At 37.3% G+C, this 7,878-nt stretch overlaps 1 long non-coding RNA gene across 1 annotated transcript; it reads right to left on the reverse strand.

Moving 5' to 3' along the window:
- Window positions 1-467: 467 nt before the first annotated feature.
- On the reverse strand, window positions 468-4,893 carry LOC111450226. Its single transcript, XR_002711777.1, has 3 exons — window positions 4,533-4,893; window positions 2,152-2,720; window positions 468-1,388 (listed from the first exon to the last, which is right to left on the reverse strand). It is a non-coding gene; the product is annotated as an uncharacterized LOC111450226 (long non-coding RNA).
- Window positions 4,894-7,878: the final 2,985 nt, after the last annotated feature.

The raw sequence follows: 7,878 nt of genomic DNA on the forward strand, positions 1-7,878 counted from the left end.
CTTCATGTGGTTCCTCAATTTGGGCATGTATTGATTGAACCAACATAATGAAAAAAAAAGATAGTTTCTTGTATTATGTTTTTATTCCGTTGATGTAACTCACAACACTACATTCAACCTTTTTAACACAAGACAACAACTACATCTACCTCACAGAACTCACCAATCTACATTCAAAGAAAAATTCTACAGCTAGGAAAATACACACTTAAAAGTAAAGTACATTACTTAATGAAGGACTAAAGGACTGAACTCACAAAAATTTATTAGTGTGTACTAAATGTAAATGAAAAACTGCATTATTTAGTAGTAGTTCGATCCTTCAATCTAACTCACAGAACTACATTCAAAAAGAAATTAAAAAGGAAGATACAGAGACAAATCACTTATAATAATTCATCAATGAAATTCTTTACAAAGTGAGCCAACAAAGAAGATAATAGGAAAAAAAAAACAACTAACCTCTATCTTGGATTGTTCAATCTGCAGTGAGGTAGGAGAATAGGGTTTTTCATAGACAAAGCATCAACAATAAACTGTATGCCTCCTCTCAATGCCACCATCTTGAGATTTGATGCAAATCAGAGAAAAATTTTGAAGCACGAAAGAAAGAAGGATGGATCTTGAGGGAAAAATTTTGAAGCACGAAAGAAGGAAGGATGGATTGTTGCGCGAGAGAAAGAAGGCGAGATTTGGTTTTGCCCTAGGGTCTGAGAGAATATGGGTGTCTAGAGGGAAAAGAGAGAAAGAAAGGAAGGCTTTTATACGCGTGATTAGGTTTTTAGGGATAACATTAAAAAAATAAAATAAAATGCTATACAAAAAAGCTATAAAAGATGGTATTTGTTGCAGTGATATTGAACTTCCACAAAATGTTCGAACTTTTGTTCTTCACTTAGTTATAATTCTTTAGAGGGAAAATTGAAAGACATTGTTATAAAGGTTGCTTATTTTTTTTATTCAATCTAAAAATAAACAACCATTAAAGGTCATAAATGAAGCAAACTCCAAAAGGATTGAAAATTTAAATAAACATCACTTACATGTCTCCACCTTTACAGTAGCAAGTTACAATGCATATATAATCCCCCTACACAAACGGCCTCTTTACTAAAAGAGTGAGGTAACAACTATGAGAAGGAGAAAAGGAAGAAAGGAAATAGAAGGCTTTGTAGCCTCATGAATAGGTGTAGTTTCATTCAGATACTAATCACCGACAACATGCTTTCTAGGGGGGCACCATGTGCTTCCACTCCTCAGTGTTATAGCTTTAATCATGCATGCATTTCGAGTTTAGTTCAATGTGTTTGTCTAGATTAAGCATATTTAAACTCCAATTAATCATTCTAATCATACATACAAATTGCTCTCCAAATGCCCCAAAATGCCTGAAATTTAGAGGTATGAATAAATAATTTATATAACTAAATAATAAAGTCTTTTAAAATGAAATGGTTCAATAAGAATGATCGGAGGAAATAGTACATTCAATAGTTTCAGTTCATCCTCTGATTCTACCATAATCTTACAGCATCACTCAAGTAGCAGCAGAAAATGAAAGCGAGAAAGACCAATTAAGAGAAACAAAGTGTTTAAATTTGTCAAAAGTATAGCTTTAGAACTTCAATTAGTAAGGATGATATGCTTATTGAAACAAACATAGGAAAAACCATGGCCACAAAATTGGAAGATCTACTAAAATATAACTCACAAAGTTGAAACAGAGCCTTAACTCTCCAAGTTAGTGCCATGGGTGAAACAAATTCTACAAGGAAAATAAACAACAACAAAATTATGCGAGAATTACACCCCTGAATTTAACTAAATCTCTTAAATTAATCAAAATGCATCAAAATGCTAGAAATCAAAAGCATCATCTCCAAAACTGAATATCCAAATTAATTGAGAAAATGAAGGGGCCAAAACAGAAAGAACCAAACATCAAAACATAGAGAAACCCTAAACCCTAGAACATAAAGGAAGAAGTATCAATCCAAAGTATCAATCCAAATGTTTAAGAAATGAGAAACCAGGATGCAAATCCACTCTGCTCATTCTCGTTTTAAAATGTAGTTGGTATTATGTACTCCTCCTTCAAGACACAAATATTGAACTATGCTCAATAGATTAAACACACATGTGAATGCTAACCTCGATTAAGAGCTTTTTCATTTGGCCCAGATCAGCAGACATTGGCATGAGGATAGAGAAAAGACGAAGTTGCCATCCGAGACAAAAATGGAATACAAAAGGAAGAAACAGATGAAATACATGGGTTATAACTCCAAATCTGTAGATTATGGCAAAATGGAGCACAAGGGGAAGAGAGGAAATGGAGAGAAAAAAAAATCTAGCCTCCGCCTGTAAATTAGGGCAAAACGAAGGGAGGAAGAGAGAGAGTAAATAAAGAGCTCTTTATTTTAAAAAATATATCTAGCTTTTTTTTTTATTTATTTTGTGTCCGCCTTTTTTTATCAATTTTTTATAGCATGTTTTAGTAAATGCTATCTTCAAAAGCTATAGAAAGGGTAATTTGTTGTAGTGAAGTGACTAATTTGTTGTAGTGAAGTGACTGTAAATATAGCAACCCATTCCAATTGAGCTTACCTAAATCTTTGGAGTACTGCTTACCTAAATCTTTGGAGGCTCGTGGTACGACATCTCGAAAGCCTCTTCCTTCAAGTCACTATTGCTCTGCTCATCTTCATCTCTCTAACTTTCTGAAAGAGGATAATTAGTAATATAGAAGTAGGTTGACAAAATGAAAGAAGAATTTTGATGCGCGAGGAGGGAAAGAAGTTGTGAAATGAAATGGACAAAAACCAAAAGATGGAAGGAGAGAGAAATAAAAATTGCGGAGTTAAAAAATTGTACAACAAAAAATATAGCTCATGGTGTTCAATTTTTCATAGCTTTTAGTTCAAAATGTTATATTTAAAAGCTACAAATGTATTCTTTTTTATGACCACAAAGACATGCAATGGTAAGAAAAGGAAAAAAGAGATAGAGACTTATATAGTGTAGACTAGTAGTGAGATATTAGAAATTTTTTGTAACAATCTCTAAAATGATCTCATTTTCCACCTATTCTATGAATGAACTTGTTTACAATTACTCAATATCAAAGAAATGCAAGAAAGAGAAGATAGAGACACACTTTCAATTATTCCTTGACCTCACTCCCATTCCATAACAACCTATTTCCACAACAACTAACCTTATATGCACCCTATAAGAACAAATCATTAACATTAAAACCAAAACAAATATAAGATGACAACACTAATTGTGTCAGTACGACCTACTTTAACAAATTGTACGTTGCAAAGCTTAAATCAAGAGGGAAACAAAGGATTAAAAGTCTTCTTTGTAATGGATAGGAGTCTTTTAATTAAAATTGTCATTAGATAAATATTTTTCAAAGTGAATTAAGACAATGAAGAATTTGAAGTAGAATCACTCATGTGTAAGAGATAATAAAGAACTAAAAAGATAAAATGTCCCAAGAGCAAAAAAAAAAAAAATGGAAAGAGGAAGAAGGCATACATTAACATTTTTTTCACATGTACTCATCCTCACATCATCAACTAAAACCAAAATAGTAAATATTGAAAAAAAAATGATAAATAAGCAGAGAAAAATTTGTTACCATATTGTGAAGAGTTTAGAATTCTTTGCATAAGCAAAATGTGGGTATCAAGCATGTTTGAATCCTTGTGAAGGTAATGGAAAGCAGCTTGTTGTGCAACTTTGCAACTTTGTTATTGAAAAATTGGTCACATTTTCTCAATCTCTAATTTGACATAGAGCCTAAATAAGACATTGTCACACTACCAAAAGTCCAAATTTCCTCCCTCTGAAGCACATTTAAAATTCACACCTTACTTCAAATTACACCAAACAAAACCTACAGAGTCTCTATTATTATTCTTCTTTGCTCAAGTCCCAACAATCTTACTTAATATCCCACACAACATTCTTTTCTTTCCAACTAAATTATATCAAAATCTCCACTAGTCTCCAATATTATTATGCTTGCCCCTTTAATCATTCATATCTTATCAATTTTTCACTCTCAATCATTTCCCTTTCACCCCTCTCCACTGCTCGAAGCAACTCTCAGTTACTTAATCGCTTAATTATGGTAATTTATAATGTGTTCTAGACATTAAAAATATAGTGTTCTATCTTTGTTATATTAATTTGTCTCGTGTCTATATCTATGCTTCTCATCCAAATAGCCAATAACATAATGAGCTAATGGTTATGATTTCCCCTTCACTCCTTCCTTTCTTACCGCAACCACACATGTCCTCCTAACACTGAAGTGAAAGTTATTCTACAATAATGGTTCTCCTGTATTTAAATGGCCCTTTAACTCTATTTTACCTAACTAAAGAATCAAATTCAAAAGTGATGCATCAAAATCAAAAGCCCTGCTCAGGCCATTTCAAGCACTAAGCTTCTAAACTGAACAACAGAAGAAAAAAAAAGTTGATTAAAATACAAAATCTTTTATAGGGGAGCCGTACCATGCGTCGTTCGAAAAAAAATAGGATGGGCACATCTTGATTCCACCGGTATTCCTATTTCAAAGCCTTCTTCGACATGATTACACAACCTAGGTCAACGTATCTGTTTTTCTTTCCCTCCACCAGACCGAGAAGCCAGCTCCTCTGCATCTCATCCAGTTCATTCTAGTTGTACGATTGCGATAGTAGGGCCGTCCAATCCCAATCATCTGCGTTCCGATCATGATCCTCGCCGCCGCCTCTACCGCCGTTGTTGTGGTTGTTGTCGACCACTTCCAGCAGCCTAATGAGAGAAATGGGTGAGTTTGAAACTGTCAATGGAAAGAAAGGAAAAAGCCCAGAAGAGATAGATCTAAGGCTAAGAGAAAGAACCGAATAAATGAGCTTGAAGAGATGGAAACCGAAAAGAGAGAAATGAGAGAGAAGAGATGGATCTAGGGCTAGGAGAAAGAAGGGAAGAAATGAGAGGGAAACCTAAAAAGAAAAAGATATGAGAGGGAAACCGAAAAAGAAAAAAAAGGGAGGGAAGAGAGATCTTCTTTTTCATAGCATTATTTTAAAAATGCTATTCTACAATGCTATGAAAAGGTACTTTTCTTGTAGTGTGTGGTAAGCTCTCTCGCATTATGTCCGCATAACTGTCTAGTACCTCCTTGATTTCGCTTGGAATAGTTTCTTCAGTAGTCACTTCTTCCATCAGTACAAATGTAGGTTCCTCTCGTGCGAGTCATCTTTTCAATTGTATGGCCGAAATCATTCTAAGATTACCTGGTTGCTTGATGCTTACAGGTATTACTGTGGGGTTGCGGTCGATGATCACCAAGCATTTCGCCAGTAGCATTGGGTTAACTTTGTGTTCTAGGAGAAACTTCATTCCAAGTACCACGTCAAAGTCGTCCATGTGAACCACGACAATGTCTAACTCTCCTGTCCAAGCCTCTAATTTGAAGGGGACTCTTTTGGAACTCCCACAATAGGCAAGGCCTCGAAGTTGACAGCTTTCATTTTTCCAAGTCCTTTTCTATGGTGAGTCCCAATCTTCGTGCTTCTTGATCGGCGATGAAGTTGTGAGTCGCTCCTAAGTCTATCAAGGTGCTCTTGCTTGTTTGAGAGTTTATTGTCAACTCCACGAACATGAGCCCTTTCTCTATTATCTCATTCGGATCGACCTTCCGTTTGAGGGCGGACAAGAATTTGAGCGCACCCATTTGGAGGTTGTCTTGATCTTCCTTCTTATCTATCAGAGTCTCGACTCCTGTATCGTTGCTCTCTTGAATGGACACTTGAAATGCACTGAGAGAGGCCCGATGAGGACAGTAGGACAGTTTTTGGGGGCCTTTACACAACAGGCATTGTAAAGGTGTTGTCGGGTGGTTCCTTTGAGAGTAAGGTTCTCGAGATGTCCCCGCTTGGTCTATCTGTCCACTGGCTTGGTCTATTGTTACTTCTGTTTGGCCTATTGGAGCTTCCATTTCGATGACCTGGCGGTTTATATGTTTTGTCCCCAGTGTTTGGGGCCTGTGTTGTTCTTCTTTGGTGACCCCCTTCGTTCCCATAGTTTAGGAGTCTCTCGGCACTGGCAATTGCGGTAGCTAGGTCTTGGATCTTTTTCTCGTGTACTTTTGTTTTAGCCCACGGTTGAAACCCATTTATAAAGAAGAATACCTTGTCCTTCTCTGATGTGCCCCTGATATCTAGCATCAGGGTCGTGAACTGTCTGACATAGTCCCTTATGTTTTCAGTTTGCTGTAGGGCTATTAGTTTTTTCATTGCTAGATGTTATACGTTTTCGGGGAAGGACTGGTCCCTCAACTCTTTCTTGAGGTCTTACCACGAGTCTATGGTGCACAATCCATTCTCAATGTCTTGCCCCTTCATATGTCACCAAAGTTTGGCATCATCTATGAGATACATTGAGGCTATTGTCACCTTTATGTCGTCGGTACAAGCCATTGTGGCATTGAAGTACTGTTTGACATCAAAGATGAAGTTCTCTAACTCTTTGGCATCTCGGTTTCCTTTGAAAGGTCTAGGGTCTGGGGACTTCAGTTTATTGGATCCTGTATTAGTTTGCCCAGCCGTGATGTTCTCCACGACTTTCATGGTCACCTCACTTCAGGTGCTCATGATGGACATCTTTTCTTGGATGTCATCGATCGTTGTTCTGAATTCGTCAGCTAATCCATTGAACAAACTCATCATTGTATTTTGTAGCACGTCAAACTCTTCGCCACATCCCTCCTTGTGCGCGATAGAGCTATCGGGGCTACCAGACGGTCTTGGGCTGCTCGTAGGAGCAACTCTTTCTTCGAGTGAGGTCACTCGAAACATCAGTTCTGCGATTGGTAACCCATCCAGGCAGTTGCCCATTGCGTCGATTTCTACGACTTTTCCATTCAATTCTGGCACCCGTGCTTCCAGGAAGCGGATGGTGTCAGGGACTTCTTTGAGGAACAACATTTCCCCCTCTATTAAAGTAAGCGGGTCGGCTTGTGATTTGGGTGTCGACTTTGTCGTCGACATGTTTTCGGTCTTTGCTATTTCACGGAGCTAACAAAGCTCTGATACCACTTGTCACAATCGCACTTTTGATGGCAACGGACTTGCGATTGTGCGACACTCACTTTCCAACGACAAGTGAGCTAAGCCAATTCGTTCTTGCGTCGCCTATGGCCAAGCGACATATGCTCGAGCCTCTGACCTCGGTTTTAAGAGAAGATTTTAGAAAACGAGGGCAAAGAGAGATTTTTGAAAGAGACGTTATATAAACAAGCAAGAGAGAAATAACAATGCCTCACAGTATATAACCTTAGGTAGGGAGAAGTTGACAACTAGTCGTATCCCCCTATAGTACATTCTGAGACATTTCATGTCTGATAGGCCTAGACATGATATTTCTGAAATGTCATACTTTCTAGAAATACAAAAGTAAAATACTAGAATATGAAAAGACATAAAGGTTTGGGCTTGTCATGGGCATGCGGCCATGGGCAACATGCCTTGGACGCATGACCGTGACAACAAGGTCCTTGAAATAGAACTATGTTATTTATTTAGAATTTGTGGCCCGAACCAACGGACTAAGGTTTATAGGACATTGAAAAAAGATATGTCTCATGATCAAGAAAGGGGTGTTGTACCCTAGAATCCAACATGGACACCATTAAGAACCTACAAATACATTACTTACTGATTACTTATTATTGTACTCACTCCATGTCTTAAATGTTTTTCTGGTGATAAACTTGAGTTGGTCGAGAAAAGGAGTAGATTTTGAGAGAGTGGCGTAAAGAGACGATGCTAGGAAACAAAGCTTCAACTGTGCTGTGTCCTTTTGTCAGTCATT

This window comes from Cucurbita moschata, unplaced genomic scaffold (genome assembly GCF_002738365.1).
Source record: "Cucurbita moschata cultivar Rifu unplaced genomic scaffold, Cmos_1.0 Cmo_Scf00012, whole genome shotgun sequence".
In the NCBI taxonomy this organism is placed as follows: domain Eukaryota; kingdom Viridiplantae; phylum Streptophyta; class Magnoliopsida; order Cucurbitales; family Cucurbitaceae; genus Cucurbita; species Cucurbita moschata.